This window comes from Armigeres subalbatus, chromosome 3 (genome assembly GCF_024139115.2).
Source record: "Armigeres subalbatus isolate Guangzhou_Male chromosome 3, GZ_Asu_2, whole genome shotgun sequence".
NCBI classification, from domain to species: domain Eukaryota; kingdom Metazoa; phylum Arthropoda; class Insecta; order Diptera; family Culicidae; genus Armigeres; species Armigeres subalbatus.
In genome coordinates, this window is record NC_085141.1 from 415688032 (window position 1) to 415710351 (window position 22320).

The window sequence follows — 22320 nt, forward strand, 5'->3', positions numbered from 1 at the left end:
GACATTTCGATCAGAATGTGCGTTTAATACAGATACAGAAATTAAATTAGGTTAACTTATAGTTTAAGCAGAGTGCATATAGTTGCTACTCTGTGATTGGTCAGAACTGGTGTAAATTGCATTACGGTCCAAGTGAATAGAGGTTGGCTATTACCACCTGAGAGCAAGATTACCGGGTGCGAGTATTAGCCGTTTGGCAGCGCAGTATCATTGCTTGACACTTTACCGGTCGCTACTAAACGCACTGCTATAACAGTAGCGCGACTGACAGGTGACCAAATATGGTAGCGCGGTAAGAGCGCTGCTATTCGATAAACTGTCAACTGTCAAACGTCACCGGTACGAAATACAGCAATCAAATTGAGAGCCGAAAATAGTGACCGATACGGAAACGAGTGACGAAACTTAAATGACAGCGCTGCGCGGGTGATTAAAATGCTCGCGACTGATAATGATGCTCTAAGGTGGGAAGGCAGAGTAAACGCTTCGTGCGATGCGACGCAACATTGCAATTTGACAGCCTGTTGATAATGATTGCTATTCTTTTACGTGAGTCGCGTCGCATCGCTCGTCGCGTTTACTCTGGCTTGCCCCTAATTCACGAAATACTCATTTCAACAGCTCTCGAATGTAGATCAATAACGGCATTGGCCAAGTCCTTGCCGTAAGTTGAGACAGGAAGGAAATGTAAGTGTGTAGTTATTATTGCTATTAGAGACCAAGAATACCACAATACCACGGAACTCCTGAAGTGACTTGAATGGGATTGGACTTAGTTGGACATTGTTATTTTTTGTTTTTCGATAAATCAAGCAGTTTGGATTTTATTTTTATTTTTCAATCAACAAAAATACAATTAACATTCACACATTGAATCATTAACCATTTTAGCCGTGGCGCAACCCATTACACTCATAATTGAGTAATTTTTAAGAAGCGTACTAGAATTACATCAAATCTTTTAACCTCTAAAATGTAGGCAATTAGCACTGCATTTACAACATTAATTAGAATTCAACATATTGAATCGAGAAAGCCATCATCATCACTGGGGGATAAATTTGGGTTTTTTAATTCAAATAGGGACGAGTCTGGGATTGAAACCATGATATTCTGTCTAGAAGGCAAAGGTGGCAGTCACTAGACCACCCTTTACAAGCTAAAAACGAATGTAGTTTTTTTTTATAATTTATAAAACATACATAGGGGAAATGACGGCTATGGCAGGTTTTGTTCTATTATTGTCAAGGGGGTTTTTGTTGACCAAATTTTATGAAATTTGGCCACTATATTCTGTGATATGCAAAGAATGTTTATGCCAAATTTGAGCATAATTAGTTATAGAAAACCCCACTGACAACAATAGAACAAAACCTGCCAAAGCCGTTTTTTCCCCTAACAAAAATACCCCTCTGTTATAATTTTACTATTATTCATCTAATAATCTGATTTCTAATTCATCTAATCAATGTGTTGTTACGTCCAATTCAGAAAAAAAAATATAACCACCCTAACTCACTTACATTGGTGTTAGTATTGTTCGCTCAAACACCATATCACACAAATGGGTGAGGGACTTTTACCCCACTAATCGTTCAGTCAGTCGTCGCCTCGATATTCACGCGTGTGCAACCCAGTGCTCAATAGTGTCCTTATTCCTCGTAGGAAGAACCATTAGCATTCATCGACAGGGGGAAAACAGCATATTTGCTCTAATTTTCTCAATAAACTGCGTAATTATAACGCATCACATTTTAGTAAAACATATTTTATCGTAGTTTAAAGCCAAAGCTTTTCATCTTCACGATGTGCAAGTGTATCGCCGGAAGCGTTGTTTGTTGGTAAGGGCCACTAAATTCACAACCAATCAAATTGCTACTCAAATAGGGTAATTGGTCCATTGTTGTCAGCATGCTCCTAAATTCAGTTAATTTGGTCTTATATATTTTTGTTATCATTCATGCCTAAAATAAATAAACAAACGCAGTTTGATTCAGAATACGTCTAATATGGATACATGAGCTAAATCCAAGAGCTGTAACCCTATATTGAGCAACACCCACTGTATGCTTTGGTCAGACAACCAGACGTGTGTAAAACTGTTCTTAAACTTAAACAGTGGATTGTTATAAAAGCGACTATCAATGATGTATTATGAACTGGACAGTCATTCTGCAAATACCTCCATCCGTCAGCAATTCATACACATTCAGGATCGGTAGAAGTGAAGCCGCAAGCTGTTTATACACATAAATAAACAAGTGTCGGAAGCTGCAATAAATGGGGCTAATTTTTACGCCACTCATAAACAAGTACAAGGCAATGCAAGTGCGTGGCTTCTACATCAGAAAATTTTACCGATGCGATTCTTTGCCAAATCCCTCTACTGTTATTAGGATATAACTTTGTTCGCTGAGCATATTTTGATAATAGGTACTAAAGCACCAGCAGTCAACGCGGCACTCATTATTTATGATGATGATCGCGATTTTGTGCATAAGTTCACTCATCAATTATTTAATAAAATAATTGCGTGACTAGCTTTGCACCAAAAATTCATCATCCAAAAGCATCGGTTATACCTCAGTTTGCTTCAGTGGAGATGTATACTAGTGTGTAACTCCCTCTTGTAGTCAGCGGACCCTCGTAAAAGAAGGTGGCCGACAGCCCGGCTGGCGTCAAATCTCTCACCCTCCTTACTGGTTACTGCTGATGTTAACCTTCTGCAGACATTTTTTTGTTCACAATAATATTTGACTGTTTTTCTTATAGAAATTTAAAATTACCAACAATAGAATACTTGGAATTGGTAAAGATCAATGGTTGGTATTACAAATATTTTGAGAAAGTCTGGAAAATACATGAGGTACTGGAAGGTTAGCCGTATGTCGAGCAATGAAAAAGTGTGGATAAATTATTTGCACGAGCTATATTTATATATATCTAAGGCATCTATCATGATATCAACTAACAAGAAGAATGGGCAGAATTTGAATAAAACCTGTAGGCCAATGGCTGTTATGCATAGAGTAGAAAAAAAATACACGTGTAGTCCACTCCTCTATGAGCAATAGGAAACCCAAGCCCACCAGTGGCTATCGTGTGCCAAATGATATTACATATAGGGTGATTATATAGATAGATGACAAAATTAGAATTCGAAAACTATGCATTATATGTCTTCTGTCCCTACAGTACTGTCCTACATTTGATAAATTTATATGATATAAATGGGGCAGTTATGCTTTAATGGACAGTCTGATTTCTTAATTAATAATTTAATCAACACGAAATTTTACCCAAGTGTTAAAGTGTCTTTAGTAAACTAAATTCAACTCAATGGATTATTTAAGTAATTATCTTCTTCTTATCTATATACATAAAAAAAATATTCGTTAGACTCGAAAACTACTAAACCGAGCGTGAAAATTTTATGCAAGGGTTTTTGGGCCAAGGAAGCATGGTTCGTGACCCCTCCTCCCAGGCGCTCCCATTCATAACTCGAAAACTAATCAACCAAATGAAACCAAATTTTGCATTTGGAAGTAATTGAAGGCAAAAAATGTATCTATGATGGTTCAAGACTCCTCACCGCTCTAAAGGAGGGAGTTTCCATACAGATGAGACACAAATGTTGAAAATTATCAATTTTTAGCGAGACAAAGTTCGACGGGACCGCGTTGCATTTCCTTTGAGTTTGCATTTCCTTTGAGGCACTATAATTAACGAATGGGTTGACCGATTGGCAAGATTTCCAAGATTTGTGTTTATGTATACAAAAAATTGATCAATTTGACAAGAAAAGATGAAACATTGTCCAAATGCAACAGCTTTATGAGTTCTGAAGAAAGCCATCAAGCTCGAACTGAAATCGATCTAGAGTGCGACGCTGCAATCAACTAAATGATTGACAGATCGAAAATAAAACCCGAACGAAATCGGATGATGTCCAACAGTTCCAAGATGTGTTCCAGTAGATGTAGGCTACTGGCAGGCGTTGCCTATCTATTCTTAGATACGGCGGCCCGTCCTGGGCGAGAGCTCTGGAGGTTATCACTTACCGTGCGAAGCTGGAGCACATACCGCTTGATGTGTCTCAGTGTGATATCAACCTACCGCACTGTGGTGAATTACACGCACGATATCACACGATGCAGCCTGTGTCATCCGGGAAGACGAGTAGTGTCAAGCTACGTTGTACAAGAGCATCAGGATGACAACGGCTGCCATATGGCAGCGCGAGTGGAATAACTCTTCTAAAGGTAGGTGGACCCACCGGCTGATACCTAACATATCGAGCTGGGTGGCTTCCCCATGGGGAAGTTCAATTCCATCTGACACAATTCCTGTCAGGCCATGGCTGCTTCCGGCAGTACCTCCACAGGTTTGGGCACGCGGAGAGCCCCGTCTGCCCTGACTGCCCAGGTATTGAGGAAACTGCAGAGCACATACTGTTCGTATGTCCTCGTTTCGACTTCGAAAGAAGAGCTATGCTAGACGTTTGCGGTCGGGACACAACCCCGGATACCCTTATCCAGAGGATGTACCAAGCGGTGAAGAAGTGGAACGCAGTTTCGACTCCAACCAGTCAGATTGCCTGCAGCTTGCAGAGAATCAGGCGCGCCGAGCAGCTGTCGACAAGCATGACTAACTTGTGATTGGTTGAGCCAAAACAGGCTGAGCGCGGGGAAGTGAATGAGAGGTTTGCACATGTCGAGGTAGAGTGTCGCAGCGGTTGACAACCGCAGTCGCCACCTCGAAGCATGGCAGAAGAGTCAGCGCATAGGTGTGAGTATGGACTGCACATGCTGAAGTAGGAAGGTCGTAGCGTAGAACGGTTGGTACCTACTACCGCTATCGACACTATCCGACACTCCAGTAAACTTCCCTGTGGTAGCTTGGCAACTATTAAGCACGTGTGCTGGGTCGTGCGTCAATGCATTCTCCCTTGTAAAAAAAAACAGTGCTTTACTACCGCTAACCGCAAGTCGAGCACATCTGTATATGGCATCCATGTACAGATTAAAGCTGTGCGCCGCCGCGCCGCGCCACGGCCGCCAACGATTTTTAAGCGCCGCCGCCACCATTTTCGACCGGCGCGTCGCTGCGAGTTTTTTTACCGCGCCGCCGATGAATTTTGTGCGCGCCGTCGAAATAATTTCAATGCCGTAGCCTAGGGGCACAAAACAGATAGGCATGATAGAACAAACTGCAATTTTCAAGATAGGCTTCTTGCGCATCAACATTCGACGAACGGCACTCCTGTATATCCAAGGTGAAAGAAAGAGACATCGAAGCATGCGATGCTGCTCTGTCTTATGCACACTGTAAGAAGCGACTAGCTCAGGGGTCTGACACAGGGTCGACATTCTCGGGAGGACACACTTTCTATACCTTAACTTTGTAACAACAGTGGACCAACACAGAACAAACAAGACACTCTTCCTAATTATTACAAAAGTTACAAACATTTCGAATAAGCTGCCACGTATATTTTTCAAAGATACATAAGTAAAAGGGAGGGGGGGTATCGTTGCGGCCGTTCCGGATTCGTTGAGGTCTCTGGTTCGTGCATGCATACTAGGTGGAAGAGGTGTTATTGGCAGGTTACCTTAGCGGTGGTGGTGGCATTGTAGTCGAACTGCTGGTCCGTGATTCGTTTGAAAGCTTCGCGACCGGCACAGTGGCACATCGGATATTGAGTGGCAACAAGCGGGGGCGGACCCACCGGGCCTTGCTGAACCCTCACCTCCATAGCTTTGGCCACTGCTCTCCGGGGCGTGTGGTGTGGCAATTACGGAGGCTCAGCAACCACCAGCACGGGACTCGCCGATCTATCACGAGGGGGGGGGGGGTGTGCTTCGGTCGTCCGTTCGGTACTCAATACTGCTTCTACGACATGATGGGGGCCATCCAGAAACCACGTGGTCATATTTTTGAAGATTTTCAACCCCCCCTCCCCCCATGTGGCTTATCGTGGTCATTTGGCAGACACCCCCCTCCCCCCCATAAGACCACGTGGTTTTTTTCAAGTACAAAAATTTAAAAAAAACCTTATGTAACTAAAACATGTGGTTAATCCGATCAATTTTGAAGATGGACAATTTCAATTGATTCAAAATTAAACTAAACCCAGCATGGAAATTATAAATTTTCATGAAGTCGAAAATTTTGATTATGTTATCATGTTGTAATGTGTATCAGGTATTAGGATATCTAGAACTCGCACACCTTCAATGCATCAGGAGGATACAAAAAACCCAGATTAATCCACCTAGCGGTGATGGTGCCTTTCCGCTCGTTCAAAAGGTTTGGGAAAATCTAAAATAACACTAATATGTGGATTGGTTTCATTTTTCATATTTGTTTATATGCATAAAAAAAAATCTCGCCAAACGCAATTTGTTGCAAACAAATCGGATGAGCATAAGAGCAAAAAATGGCATTTTATTTTGTAGTTTTAAAATTAGTATTTTTGCCATAACTTTTGACACAATTGTACGATCCGGCCAAGTTTCTATAGGAAACAATGGGACAAGATTCTGCGTAGAATGCAATCTGTCGCGATCGATATGAGAAGCACACATATTGCACATCTATCACAGTAACTTATATATGACCGGATTCATTAACAATATGGTTACTGCAACCAGATTTGTTGAACTTGTGTTGCTTGGAGAATAGATGAAGTCTAAGTGCTAAAAAAGTGAGCTAGACTTTTTTGAACTCTTTTTCACAATAAATAGTAATTTTACCATAACTTCTAAGCCCATAGTCCGATCTGGCCAATTTTCATAAAAAAATGGTATAATTTTCGATCCCATAGTCCGATATGGCCAATTTTCAATAGGAAACAACGGGACAGGATTCTGCGTCGAATGCAGCTTGTTGTGAGCAAATCGGTTGAAGATAAGTGCCCGAAAAATGAGTGACATTTTTTACACGATTTTTTCGTATGAATTTGTATTTTGGCCATACTTCCCAAGTAGCACACGCAACATCTTCCAAAAAGCATATTGTTTCTATTCGGTTTCATTAAAGACATTGGAAAAACATCAAAGCACGAAAAAGTTGCATTAAGATGTCAAAAACGTTTGAGTTTTGATCAATGTTTCATTAACATTGCAATGCAGTACGTGTTTGACATTTGGGAACAAACAACCAAAAAATACTGCACTTTATGTTGCAAATACGAAACAAAATTATTAAGTTGCATTTTTTTATCATGTAACTTCAATGCGTCTTTCAAAATCTATTTGTTTGTTTAAATTAAGTTGCAGGTAAGTTGAGTGTATCTTCGTGTTTAATTTAGCATCGTTCAACGTTTTGACAACTCACATTTTTTTCCGGTGATGGTGCAATCAAGTAACAGAAAACCCGAGTACAAAACTTCATAATCGTATGGTATTTATGATGAGTCAACATGCAGTTCCTTCGAAGTGTTGAATGGTGCTGTGGTAAAGTGAAGGACTATCAATCACAAGATCCATAAATCGAATCCAGTTTTATATTTTATTTTCTTTTTATCCGCTGTAGTATTCTGCAACATTATTGCAATTTTACTGCAATCGAAGGATGTTTACGTAAGCTCCACCTCTTGCGCTTTTTATATTGCAAGAGAGCTATGTTTGATGGCACATACGCAAAGATTGTTTCTTTCCAAATAGTTGCAACACAGTGGAATGTTCAGTAGTGAAACAAGTTGTGCTGCTTGGGTTTCGATCCCATAGTCCGATCTGGCCAACTTCAAATAGGAAACAATGGGACAGGATTCAACGTCGAAAGCAACTTGTTGCGAGCAAATCGGTTGAAGATAAAAGCCCGAAAAATGAGTGACATTTTTACGCGATTTTTTCGTATGAATTTGTATTTTGACCATAACTTTCGATCCCATAGTTCGATCTGGCCAATTTCAAATAGGAAACAATGGGACAGGATTCTACGTCGAATGCAACTTGTTACGAGCAAATCGGTTAAGGATAACTGCCCCAAAAATGAGTGACATTTTTACGTGATTTTTCGTATGAATTTGTATTTTGGCCATAACTTTCAATCCCATAGTCCGATCTGGCCAATTTCAAATAGGAAACAATGGGACAGGATTCTACGTCGAATGCAACTTGTTGCGAGCAAATCAGTTGAGGATAAGTGCCCGAAAAATGAGTGACATTTTTACGCGATTTTTCGAATGAATTTGTATTTTGACCATAACTTTCGATCCCATAGTCCGATCTAGCCAATTTCAAATAGGAAACAATGAGACAGGATTCTACGTCGAATGCAACTTGTTGCAAGCAAATCGGTTGAGGATAAGTGCCCGAAAAATGAGTGACATTTTTTACGCGATTTTTTCGTATGAATTTGTATTTTGGCCATAACTTCCGATCCCATAGTCCGATCTGGCCAATTTCAAATAGGAAATAATGGGACAGGATTCTACGTCGAATGCAACTTGTTGCGAGCAAATCGGTTAAGGATAAGTGCCCGAAAAATGAGTGACATTTTTTACGTGATTTTTTCGTATGAATTTGTATTTTGGCCATAACTTTCGATCCCATAGTCCGATCTGGCCAATTTCAAATAGGAAACAATGGGACAGGATTCTACGTCGAATGCAACTTGTTGCGAGCAAATCGGTTGAGGATAAGTGCCCGAAAAATGAGTGACATTTTTTACGCGATTTTTTCGTATGAATTTGTATTTTGACCATAACTTTCGATCCCATAGTCCGATCTGGCCAATTTCAAATAGGAAACAATGGGACAGGATTCTACGTCGAATGCAACTTGTTGCAAGCAAATCGGTGTAGGATAAGTTCCCGAAAAATGAGTGACATGTTTTACGCGGTTTTTTCGTATGAATTTGTATTTTGGCCATAACTTTCGATCCCATAGTCCGATCTGGCCAATTTCAAATAGGAAACAATAGGACAGGATTCTACGTCGAATGCAACTTGTTGCGAGCAAATCGGTTGAGGATAAGTGCCCGAAAAATGAGTGACATTTTTTACGTGATTTTTTCGTATGAATTTGTATTTTGGCCATAACTTTCGATCCCATAGTCCGATCTGGCCAATTTCAAATAGGAAACAATGGGACAGGATTCTGCGTCGAATGCAACTTGTTTCGAGCAAATCGGTTAAGGATAAGTGCCCGAAAAATGAGTGACATTTTTTGAGTAGTTTTGCGCACACACACACACACATACACACACACACACACACACACACATACACACACACACACACACACACACACACACACACACACACACACACACACACACACACACACACACACACACACACACACACACACACACACACACACACACACACACACAGACATCACCTCAATTCGTCGAACTGAGTCGATTGGTATATAACACTATGGGTCTCCGGGCCTTCTATAAAAAGTTTGTTTTTGGAGCGATCATATAGCCTTTACCGTATACTTAGTATACGAGAAAGGCAAAAATGTGGACTCGCGAATATCTTATAAAAATTTCGAGAAAAATTCATAATGGTTTAGAAATTTTCCAAAATATCCCTATATTTTTATTTTTTTTTAAATTGTTTTATTAGTGTTTTTTTTTAATAACTATAAAGTTCATCACTGAATATCCCTATAGATTCCTTAGAGTATTTGGGACCTTCCATAGCTACTGGAAATTCTTAAGATATTAACCTCAGCGAAGCATCTGAACTGAACTCCTAGAACGGAAAGTTTATCAGAGAATCACAAAGTTAATATGTAATCTTAGAGATGCAAATAAAACCTCCTACTGTTGTTTCTTTTGAGTAGCATTCCTGTGGAAATTTCAGTATTGTTTTCAGAATCATCATTATTAGAAATAAATAATTATAAAATTATTTATTTTAAATTGTTTATTGCTAATATTGATTTATTCATGAAACTTTTGTATTTTTTCGTTGAATATTTTGATTTGTTTATGGGAAATTCTTATTTCATAATTGCAATTTTTGCTTTTACAAGTGCTAATTTATTATTGTTGTGTGTATTATTGTTCTTTATTGGCAATTTCCTATTTTTCCTAAGAGTTCCGAAAAATGTTCGGTAGAAATTTTGAAGAACTAGAAGAATCCGTAGAAGGATCCGAAATGCATATTTACGATGAAAATTCCAATAAACATCAAATTCCGAAGAATTTCCAGTATAAAATAGAAAAAAAATCCAGCTCACTTTTTTACAGAATCTCTAAAGATTTTTTCAAAATCCTGGGCAACTTTAATGATGTTTCAAATGATGCTGAAATTTCCAATGTTTTTTGTTTCGTTTTCCAAAAGAAATTATTCGGAATATGCCAAAATATTTCCGATGGAAATTCCTAAGATTTTCCAGTAGAACATCGAAAAAAGTTCATCTGATTCACCAATAATGAATTTCCCGAGGAAATTTCGATGTCTTTACAAGTGGAAATAACGAAAAAAATTTACTTTTGTAGTACTTGTAAAGGTTGTACTTTTGAAGCATTTCCAGTAGGAATTCCTTAAAAAATTAAATCGAAATTTTAAAGATTTTCTGATGTGAAAATTCCTTAAACCTTCTAAATCATTTCCTGTGCATCTTTGCATGGTAAAGATTTAAAGCAATGTTTAGCTGAACCTACAAAGAAATCAAAATGACATCCCGAAGAAGAGTGAATTCCCGATGAAATTTTGAAATGATTTCTGGTTCAAATTCAAAAAACATGAACCTTGAGAATTCTAAAGACTTATTCATTGAAAATCCAAAGAATTTTTTGAAGATAATTCATAGACTCTTCCGTGGAAATTCTAAATAATGCCTCGAATAAAAAAAAAAACTTGGGAAATTTAAAAAATGTGAAGAGCGTTAAAAAGTATTCCAAAAAAGTTTCATTTCAAAATTCCAAAATTGAAAAAAAAAACGGAAATATCAAAGTGTTTCATGTGGTATTGACTCCATATTCCAACTGGAAGTTGGTCTGCTTTTCAACTTAGTATATTCTATTAGCATTTCCTCAGTTATAAATTGAAAGCTTTTGTATGCCAGCCATTGCACGATTATATATCTTGCTACACAAGATACGATGGATACACTATACCTAGGGTGTCGAGAATGTTTCCCACCCGAAAACATCCTAGACAGGAACGAGAATCGAACTCGTCATCTCCGGATTGGCAATCCTACGCCTTTGCTCGCAAGGCTAACTGGAGACTAAACATTTTGAAGTACACTCCTTGAAATGTTCGAAAAACTTCTTTTGTAAATGAAGAAGAATTTCTGGTGAAGATTCGGAAGAACTTGTCGAAGAAATTCATTAGAATGTTTTTCCACCGAAAATTATATGTATTTCCCACGGGATTGTTTTTAATTTTCAGACAGAATTCACATGGAATTTTTTTCGGAGTTTTAAGGAAAATTTTTCGGAATTAACACTGGAGATGTTTTTTTTTTCAATAATCAATTTGTAGTAAAATTTCAAAGCAAAATTTTTCAGAGAGAATTGTTCAAAAAAAATTCTGAATGCCAGCACTTTATCAGGATTGTATTTAGTAATGTCAAAGTTTTAACAGAAAATTTCTTTACTTGATTTTTCCTGAATATCCACAAGCAATTCTTTTGAATTTTTCTTCTTAAGAATTTTTTTTTTTAATATTTTTCCATTTTTCCTATCCAATTTTATTTTTGTGGAAATTGAGACTGAATCGCAACCTGTTTTTTCGTTTATTTATGTATGGATATAGGATCTTAGGCTAAGATGGTCAAATAATGCAGATATGCATCGGCGTTGCGACCGCTGAGTTGAAAAGACGCTACGTGGGCATCGGCCCTTAGCTGCGCTTTACGTTTAATGATTTAATCATACAATTTTAATGATTTGTATTTTATACACCGCTATTGTTATTCACCAAAAGTTTTTCGGTTAAAAAAAAACCACGTGGTTCGAGAGCAACACCCCCCCTCCCCCCATGTGGCTTATCGTGGTCATTTCCCAACCCCCCCCCCTCCCCCCATGTATGACCACGTGGTTTCTGGACGGCCCCATTAGATGATTAAGGGGATGTTAACAGTATTCTGAATTTACCGTTCAATTTGTTTGTTAAGTTTGTTTTATAAATTCAATTTGGTAACATTATATTTAGTGTATTGTTAATCTATACAAATTAAGTAATATTTACAACAATTTTTTCAAATAAATAGTTTGAAATTGAATCTAACAAATCTAGCGGCTTCACCGCTGAAAAAATTAATCACTCAAACCTCAGAAAAATATATTAAGCTCGTTTAGTGGAATGTATTAAACTTGATTAAATGTATCGACTTGAAGTCGAGTCAAGTACAAGACACTGAAGACGACCACACAGTTGTGGTCGAAATACGTATCTGCAAAGATAACGAAAATTAACTGGTGGAATTAAATGGACAGTACTTAATTCGTCTTAGACGGTCACTCAAACCTCTTTAATTGTCACTTGATGGGAGAATCTAAAAAGGTTTATTTTGTTCAGATTGCTTGTTTTTCACTGAATCGATCTTCGAATATTTTTAAATATGATACATAATCAAAGAAATCCAACCCAAATTAAATAAATTAATTAAATATGTTATCGCCGCATGTTTCAGGTCTTTCGAAAATTACCTGGAGTTCAGGCTTTCAGATCTCCACGGTTAAATTAATATCGTTCAGCCTATATATCAGCATTCCTAGCCATTCATGAATTAAATTGGACATACCTTCAACATGTGTTCCATTACAGGTAACCCAAGAATTCCGTGGAGCATAGTCCTTTAGGTAATGAAAGATCTATTAGCTTCTTTTTAAAATAAAACATACGCTATTAGCTTCTTCTCGAAGTGAACATGCTGTTGTTTAGCGATCATTTAGATCAAATAGCATTTGACTTCTTGTTTAAGGCTTATCCAATTTGGTTATATGAATTCCATAGACATAGAGCATGAACCATTTTTGGAAAGATCTAATAGCCAATAGGGCGTATACTCAAGGAAATTCTCGGAAGACCTGGAATAAAATAATATCCAATTAAGTACTATGGATTACAAAGCGCATTATCCATTTTGAAAAAGAGGTAACAGCCGTTTGGCGTTTGCACACTCATTACGTAAGCAGATTTTCTATTGTTTTAACCCCCTCCTCCCATGCAAGATTTCATAGAAAAAATGTTGAATGAATGTCCCTCATCCTATTCGATTGAGATCTCTAAATGAATAAAAGTGTGCGTGAATCCGCTGTATTCCTCTCACAGTGTTTGTGATGTTTTTGCTGAAACTGGATTCCCACCCACTTTTATTTTATACATCCTACACAGTGACAGTGTTGGGGATTCTGGCTTTGGAAAACTCAATTCTATGGACCACATAAACGAATAAAATAGCAAGCAGCTCTCAACGAGCTCAATGCCTACTCCAGGCAATTGTTGTATGAGCTGGGATTCGTGTTTTTTTTCTGTATCGGTAAAGATGAGATTTCTAATTACCTTAAAGATTGGAAAACGATCTGTTGGGCTTAATATTTTATTGCTCGAGAGAAGCTGCCGTCGTAGATAGAATTCCGAAGGGTGATATCAAGATCTGTTTGGGCGACTTCAATGCGAAGATCGGATCCGACAACTCGAACCATGAGCACATTATGGGACGCCATGGTCTCGGAGAAATGAGCGAAAACGGAGAGCTGTTCGCAGAATTTTATGGTAATAACGACATGGTGATCGGGGGATCGCTCTTCCCTCATCGACCGATTCACAAGGTCACGTGGGTCTCCCGTGACGGCTTTACAGAAAATCAAATCGACCACATCTGCATCAGCCGAAAATGGAAACGGAGCCTTCTTGATGTACGGAATAAACGTAGTGCCGATATCGCGTCTGATCATCACCTCCTCATCGGCGAAATACGCCTGCGCATTGCGCGGGGCCCTCCTTAGCCGTGCGGTAAGACGCGCGGCTACAAAGCAAGACCATGCTGAGGGTGGCTGGGTTCGATTCCCGGTGCCGGTCTAGGCAATTTTCGGATTGGAAATTGTCTCGACTTCCCTGGGCATAAAAGGTATCATCGTGCTGGCCTCATGATATACGAATGCAAAAATGGTAACCTGGCTTAGAAACCTCGCAGTTAATAACTGTGGAAGTGCTCAATGAACACTAAGCTGCGAGGCGGCTCTGTCCCAGTGTGGGGATGTAATGCCAATAAGAAGAAGAAGAAGAAGAAGAAGATTGCGCGGATTCGTCGGCAGGAGGAAAGAGTTGGACGACGATTCAACACACGCCGACTGGAAGATGCCACGGTGAAACGGTCCTTCGTTGAAGAACTGGAGACGCGTGCTGCAGATATTCCGGAAGGTGACAGCGTGGAAGACCAATGGACCGCCATCAAGAATGCCTTCTTTGCCACCAGCGAGAACAATCTGGGCGAACTACGCACCCAGAGAAAACAATGGATCACCGATGAGACCTGGAGGAAGATAGAGGAGCGAAGAGAAGCCAAAGCCGCGATAGAGCGATCGAAAACCAGAGGAGCCAAAGTCTTAGCCCGTCAACGATACGCGGCTCTTGAGAAGGAAGTAAAACGCTCATGTCGACGGGACAAGCGAGCGTGGGCAGACTCTCTGGCCGACGAAGGAGAGAGAGCCGCCGCAACCGGGGACATTCGCCTCCTCTACGATATCTCACAACGCTTAAGGGTCTGTTCACAAATTACGTAACGCAAAAATCCGAGTTTTTGACCCCCTCCCTCCCCCTCGTAACAAAATGTAACATTTTTGGAACCCCCACCCTCCCCCATATAACGCGTAACTGAGAAAATTTTCATGCAATTTTTTTTCTTTCTGTGAAGCATTGAGTTTTGGTATTTATTGAACACTGTTATAAGGAACGGCTCATGATTACAACCAAGGATATCACGAATGCAGCTAGTAAAAAATAAAATAGAATTTGCGACCATGGCCATTCCCATTTTAGTTTAGTGGGACTGATCTGTCGAGAAATACAATATTCGCTTGGTGTTTTTATGCATAACTGTCCCGCTATGTGCTTGAATTGACTAAAACGGTAATGACTAAAACGATAACGAAAGACAAATTATTTTTAAATTGAACTGTTTAATCTGGTTGAAGTGGTTGAGCTAAAATGCAATTGCTTAGAATGAAAACTTTATGGGTTGCCTTTTATTAACTTTGGCTTGATTTGGGAGATCTAATCATGAAATACAATACCAATAAAAGCGTCATTCCCCAGGTCGTTCCATAAAATAATAAAGAAATTGTGAATATTCATCGTGAGACAAAAATGCCTCGAAATTTAGCAAATTTCGAACAAAACTCAACTCTGAGATAAAAAGTAAAAAACTACAAGTAGCATGGGACAATTATGGGTAGTATGGAAAAGTTGATACATATTCATCGTCTTGATCAAGACATATTAACAAATTACTTCTATCAGTGATTACAAAACCTTTAAAATTAATTTTTATTCGCGTTATGCGTAACATTTGGTAGTACCCACCCCTCCCCCACCTTTAGTGTAACAAAGTATAACGCAAGATGGACCTCCCCCCTCCCTCCAGAAGCGTTACGTAATTTGTGAACAGACCCTAAGCGGGTGAAGATGAATGCAACGATGCCTGAGAAAGACGCGAATGATCAGTTATTGATCGATCCAACTGACCAGCTGAAACGCTGGTTCGAGCACTTCGAACAACTTTTTCAAGTGCCAGTCAGGCCATCACCACCTCGGCATGATCTGCTTAGGATCCGACGTATAACACGCGTCAATACCGAAGCTCCATCACTGCTAGAGATTACAACAGCTATCAAAAGCATGAAATCGAATAAAGCCCCAGGGGTCGACCGCATATCAGCCGAGATGCTCAAAGCTGACCCCATGACATCCGCTCAACTACTGCATCGTTTATTTCGTAATATCTGGGACACCGCAACTTTCCCGGTCGACTGGATGCAAGGTATCTTAGTGAAGGTGCCCAAAAAGGGTGACCTGACTGTATGCGATAACTGGCTAGGCATTATGTTGCTGTGTACCGTTCTCAAAGTTCTATGCAAAATTATCCTACCCCGGATTCAGGAGAAGATCGATGCGACTCTCCGGCGGCAGCAAGCCGGATTCCGTGCCGGAAGATCCTGTGTGGACCATATTGTCACGCTCCGCATAATTCTGGAGCAGGTCAACGAATTCCAAGAGTCCCTTTACTTGGTATTCATTGACTACGAAAAAGCTTTCGACTGTCTCAATCACGAGAATATGTGGGGCACCCTGAGACGCAAGGGAGTTCCTGAGAAAATCATCGGTCTCATCGAGGCACAGTACGAGGCCTTCTCGTGTAGAGTACTGCACAATGGGGTCTTGTCCGACCCTATCCGGGTCGTAGCTGGTGTGAGGCAAGGATGTATTCTTTCACCGTTACTGTTCCTTATCGTAATCGACGAGATTCTGGTAGATGCGATTGACCGTGAACCAGATCGCGGGCTATTATAGCAGTCTATAACCATGGAGCACCTAAACGACTTCGAATTGGCTGACGACGTTGCACTCCTCGCGCAACGGCTCTCTGATATGAAGAGTAAGCTCAACGACCTTGCCGATCGCTCCTCCTCGGCAGGTTTAGTCATCAACGTCAACAAAACCAAATCGTTGGATGTAAACACGGTGACTCCTTCCAGTTTCACAGTAGCCGGGCAACCAGTGGAGAATGTTGAAAGCTTCCAATATCTTGGTAGCCAAATGGCGTCAGACGGCGGTACCAAGATCGATATAGGCGCACGGATCAAGGCCTTTGCGAGTTTAAGAAATATCATAAGTAAACGCACCAAAATACGAATTTTCAACTCTAACGTGAAATCTGTGCTGTTATACGCTAGCGAAACATGGTGTGTATCAGTGGAGAACACTCAACGGCTGCAGGTGTTCATCAACAGATGCCTGCGGTATATAATTCGAGCGTGGTGGCCTCACAACTGGATCTCAAACAACGAGCTCCATCGTCGTTGTCACCAGAGGCCGATAGTAACAGAAATTCGGGATCGGAAGTGGGGCTGGGTCGGCCACACTCTACGTAGGGGCGGAAACGAAATCTGTAAACAAGCATTAGACTGGAACCAAGCGGGACATCGCAGCAGAGGCAGACCCAGAGGCTCATGGCGGCGAAGCCTCAATAAAGAAATAAAAGAAGTCGACCGAAATCTAACCTGGCAACAGGTTAAAGCGATAGCCGGGCAACGCTCAGGATGGAGATCTTTCAAGTCGGCCCTTTGTACCACCGAAGATGTACAAGATCCATAAGTAAGTAAGTAATATTTTTTTACAATCTAGAGGAATGTGAGAACTTACCCATTCAGGAAATATTGGGAATTATCCCACCAGCATATTTTCGAGGCACATTAACACAAAAACTGAAGATTTTTTTTAAATATCTTTTTTTTAAGAGACTTTCAGCCCAAGGCTGGATCGTCTCGTCACTGAAGATTGCTAAGTCCTGTTTTGTTGTTTTGTATGTATCTCTTGCTGTATTCTGATTGCTGTATCATGAGTATATTTTATCCATGTTTGTATAATAATTAGAATTAGGAGACATTTTTATTATTATAGTCATTGAGACATCAGATGTCAGATGACGATTATTAAATAAATAAAAATATCTACGGAAATTCTCCGAAATACTATTCAGGAATTTTGAGGAATATGCCATTAACGATCAGGGCAATGCCTCTCGCACGAATTCAGTGAAATTTCTCCCCCTGAAATTAGGATCAATTCCACCTTAAGGAATTCGGAGGAATTTTTCTTCCGAGGATCCTGGATCACGTCATCCTAGAAATAATTTCTTCCTCGCGAATCTTATCCTTTGAATTCAAATGAATTTCTTCTTCTTGTCTTCTTGGGAATTCCTTCGACAGGACTTCCATAAAATTCCTTTTACAAGATTTCCTGTGGAATTGTGGGGGGAAGGTGGTTTATACTCCCAGTTTTTCAATTCACTTCAAGAACTCCTTATCTATGAGTTTTAGAGATTTCCTTATTCAGAAGATCTGAGGAACGTGTCCCAGAATTTCTGGATGGAAAACTCCTTTAAAATTTTCTTGATCAGTTGCTGTAAATTTCTGTATCATATGCAGCAATTCTCTCATCTGATCTTTTTTGTTGGCATTACATCCCCATAGAATATTGCCGTATCGCAGCTTGGTGTTCATCAAGCACATCTACAGTTTTTATCTGCGAGGTTTCTAAGTAGATAACCTATTTTTGCATTCCTGTGTCATAACACTAACAAGATGATGTTCATAGGCATAGGGAAGCTTACACCGTATCATGAAATGGATTCAGATACCTTCTGCAGATTCAGATGCCTTGCTTTGAGAACGCCAGGATAAGGAAGAACTGTTAAAAAAATTCATGCAGAAATTTCAAGAAGAACTCCTGAACAAGTAAATCACTGGATGAGATAGTAAAGAAATTTGTAAAGGAACCTCAGATGAATTTTCTCATGATATTTCTTAAGGATTATTTAACAGCAGCGTACAATATAAATTATGCTTATTGCCATTAATTCACGAGACATGCAAATAATATTCAAGAAAGGTATTGTTCGACGAAATGATAATTTTAAATCACGCCGATCCGAGCAACCGCGGCGTGGCGCCGAAGAAGCCGCCGCCGCTGTTAGAAAATTGCGTCCACGCCGTCGTCGGTTCAAAGTGCATCGGCGCACAGGTCTAATACAGATGTGCTCAACTTGAGGTTAGCTTAAGGTTATGGTTAAGAAATGTTAATAGCGGAACCACTACTTGACAATTTCTTGTCCTATCATTTTGTACAGTGCTTTAGAAGTCCATTCTGCCCTTTACTGTAGAAAATGGCAATAATGATAAATTTGTAAGCAGGCCTTGACTTTTTACACGAAATAGACAACATTCTGTCAAGGACAACTAAAAAGCCTGGCTAAAAAGCTAGATCTTTCATTTCCGCTACTTCACATTAATTAACCTTTCAGATCTATTAGGTATATACAACTATCTTACGCAGTCAAATGTGCAATTCTTTTGTTCCAAAACGCAGAACAATTAGAAAATGTTCCTAAATAGTCGCTACTTGTATTCAATTTGGATGTTCAAACTGTGAAGTGCAAGAAATTCATGGTATAGTGTGAGGCAAGCCTAATAATACTTTATATCCAAACCATAAAAATCTAAAATAACCATTTTCGGCTCGGTAACACCGCGTAATACCGTAATACTGTGACTTCACCGAATAAGCTACCTTTAGTTTGTATCTAGCTATACTTAGTCGCAACCAAGGATGTCGCAACACGCTACCACGTACGACAAATTCCAGTCACGACATCATCATTAGTCATCTATGTCTTTCCTTGTTATAAAATAATCAATATTCAATGTAACTTTTGTAGGGCGAGATGACAAGTCATTTGAAACGGTGTTTCGTTCCGGGTAACTATTTCGGTACTTCGTCTCCTATTCGTCGTATCACAAACATAGTGAATGAGGAGTAATCTGCTCGTTTCTTTATTTTTCAATTTTTTCTTCATTAGTTTACGCGTGTAAAATACCGTCGAAATGAAAAATGAAAGTCCTAGCAACAGAATCTTTTTATTTTCCATTGAATATTATTGTTGAGAAATTGCATAGTTCTACCTTATGATGTCTCCAAAAGGCACGTTTCAAACTCAAACATACCACTCTGTACTTATATTTCCACAACTGTTTCAACATTGCAAAGACCCCCTAACAGAACATCTTTATTTATCTCATCTGAATTTCAGCTGCTGTCAATGCGCGATGAGTGTCTTCATCTCGCTGCTATTCGTGGGAATCCTCCTGGCTGCGGCGATTGCCGCAGGGATCTACTTTGGATTGATCAACGTGGACGACACCGCACCAGGGTTGTCCAAGCAGATCAACGAAATAGGCGACTCGATACAGGGCGCCGTCAAGGACAAACTCAACTAGAGTATCTGAAAAAAAAACTTACTGAGAAACAGTGTTTCTCAATGTGCCAGAATCTATTTCAGAATCTCCTGGAATGAACTCCTCATTTTAAATTACGTCATTATCTAGACAGAACACAACATGCTTCGTATTCCATAGTTGTTCGATAAATAATAGAAATATACAAAATTCATACAATATATACATGAAAGGGCAACGCTTTATGTGATGGGCTTACATTTAGCATACAATTTATAGTACAAGCACTTACTCAAGAATCGAATACATCACTATACTTGACCAATAAAAAGATAATCTTTTCGTACTCGCGGCATCGTGCCTACAATGTTCTACCAAGCCTCGGAATCTTCTGAAGTCTACTATGTAAGTTTTAGTCTAAGTTGCCAATACCAATGTGATGTAAATAAACGCCTATTTATTTGAACGCCTTGATATAAATTTGAAATAAGCACAAACCTTCTGTGTATCACAATCCCATATGACCACAAAGTATATTGTCTTGGCCCCTGTGTTCTGTAATTAGATGATTAAGGGTATCAAGTTTTTTTAGTGGGCTGGTCACTTAGTGCAAATGTCGGAGTAAAGAATACTGGGAAAGTGGGAAACTTTCTCGACACTCTGAGCATAGTGTATCCATTGTGTTTGCCACACAATCCCAGGGGAGCGGGTGAAGCGTCCGACAACAAGGTGGATCCTTTTGCCAGACGAAGTGGCCTTAATCGGTCGCTCCATAGGTGTCCAGGATGCAGGCGACAGGAAGGAGCTTGGTAAGGTAGAGGAAGCCCAAGTCGAGATCAAAATGAATAGCGCCACTCTGACCAAGGTCATTAACGAGGCTGTGACCAGCCACCAGGAGGGCGGAGGTCACAAAATTGAGCTGATCACGACCATATCGGACGTGATCATGTCCTTTCTGAATAACTGCGGGAAATACAGCAGTGATCTAAAGATGTCTGTAATGACCCTCTGCAACATCGTTTTAAAGGCAAAGCAGAAATGGAGGTCCCTACTGGAGGCCAGTAAGCAGGTGGAACGAAAGATCCGCCTACTTACTGAGGAGAAGAAATTGGCAGTAAGCCATGCTACGGAGGCCAGGAAAGAGGCCAAATTGAAGATTCGGTTCTTTTCTGAGGAAAAACAGCTGGCGGAACACCTCACTGCAGAACTCCTAAGCCGCATGGCCATTACCGGTGCAACACCTAAGCTCAGTAAGTTCGAGTTGGAAGCCCATCCGAACTAGTGCCATGCCAGTACCACCAAAAAGGAAAGATACACCTAAACGTCGAGAAAATGACAGCAAAATGGCTGACCCTATAAGGAACGGCAGGGGTAAGTGTGTGACCCCAAATAACCGGAGCGAAATGCGATGACAGCAGCTCTCCGTGGGAGCACGGAGATCTGATGAAAAGAGGCCGTGTCATGGCTTTCTACTCACCAATTGACACGCTGATATGTTAATACAGTCGGAATTCGCTGGTTGGGATTTAAATACTTGGGTCACTTTTTAGTTGGGCCTCCGCAGGTTGGGTAATGGTCCAACTAAAAAGCAACCGTACGTCAAAATTCAATGTAAACACGGAAAACGGGATTGGGCGCACTAGACATCATTTGTGATGTTCACGTCGAAATACACGTGTTCAAATGGCTGTCAGTTGGCCCAACTAGAAAACCGAATTCAATAGTTGGGTCGAGGTCGTGGCCCAACCAGCGAATTGCGACTGTATATAATCACACGCTGAAAGTAACTTACTCAAACCCCACATCCCCCTTCTTCTCTCATAAAAAAAGGCAAAAGGAAATCCTCTAGTATAGGAAACAATGCTTTTTCTCTAAGTTATTTGCGCGAGACGAAGATGAACATTGTGACCATGTTTCATTTGATTTATTTTTTTGGAAAACTGAACTCCAAAGTATACTTTTCTTATCATCGTGGTTTTTTAATCGCAGAACCACGATATGGAAGTAAATTGATTGTATCGTTTTAATGTGTAGTACCTAGTGTTATGATATTGATCTCTCGAGAAAAATAGATTGCAGCAATAATATAAATATTTTATTCCTTCAATTAAATTCAACTATCATCCTCGTGTATAGTAACACCATCAAGCTGACCTTCAGCATATCGATGTTGAACTTCCGAACAACGGCCTAGAAAATGATATTTATCTTAAATTTTGAAGAGATATTATATTTGAATGAGAAATCGTACTTAAATTTTAGCTTTGTGAATGCTGGTAAAGTTTTTTAAGCTTTTTTTGAATTTCAGATTGATCCAACGGTCAATTCCGCTATGACTAATAAGTCAGTGGATTCCAAAATAAGCTTGAAGATACTATATTTTGCCTG

At 39.8% G+C, this 22320-nt stretch overlaps 1 protein-coding gene and 1 long non-coding RNA gene across 2 annotated transcripts in view; both read left to right on the plus strand.

Moving 5' to 3' along the window:
• The window catches only part of LOC134227249 (uncharacterized), a 133896-nt gene that overhangs the window by 31632 nt on the left and 79944 nt on the right, over positions 1-22320 (plus strand). The gene's annotated exons all lie outside the window — the stretch shown is intronic.
• On the plus strand, positions 1566-20412 carry LOC134224254 (uncharacterized). The gene is made up of 2 exons (XR_009982876.1): positions 1566-1841; positions 19788-20412. It is a non-coding gene; the product is annotated as an uncharacterized LOC134224254 (long non-coding RNA).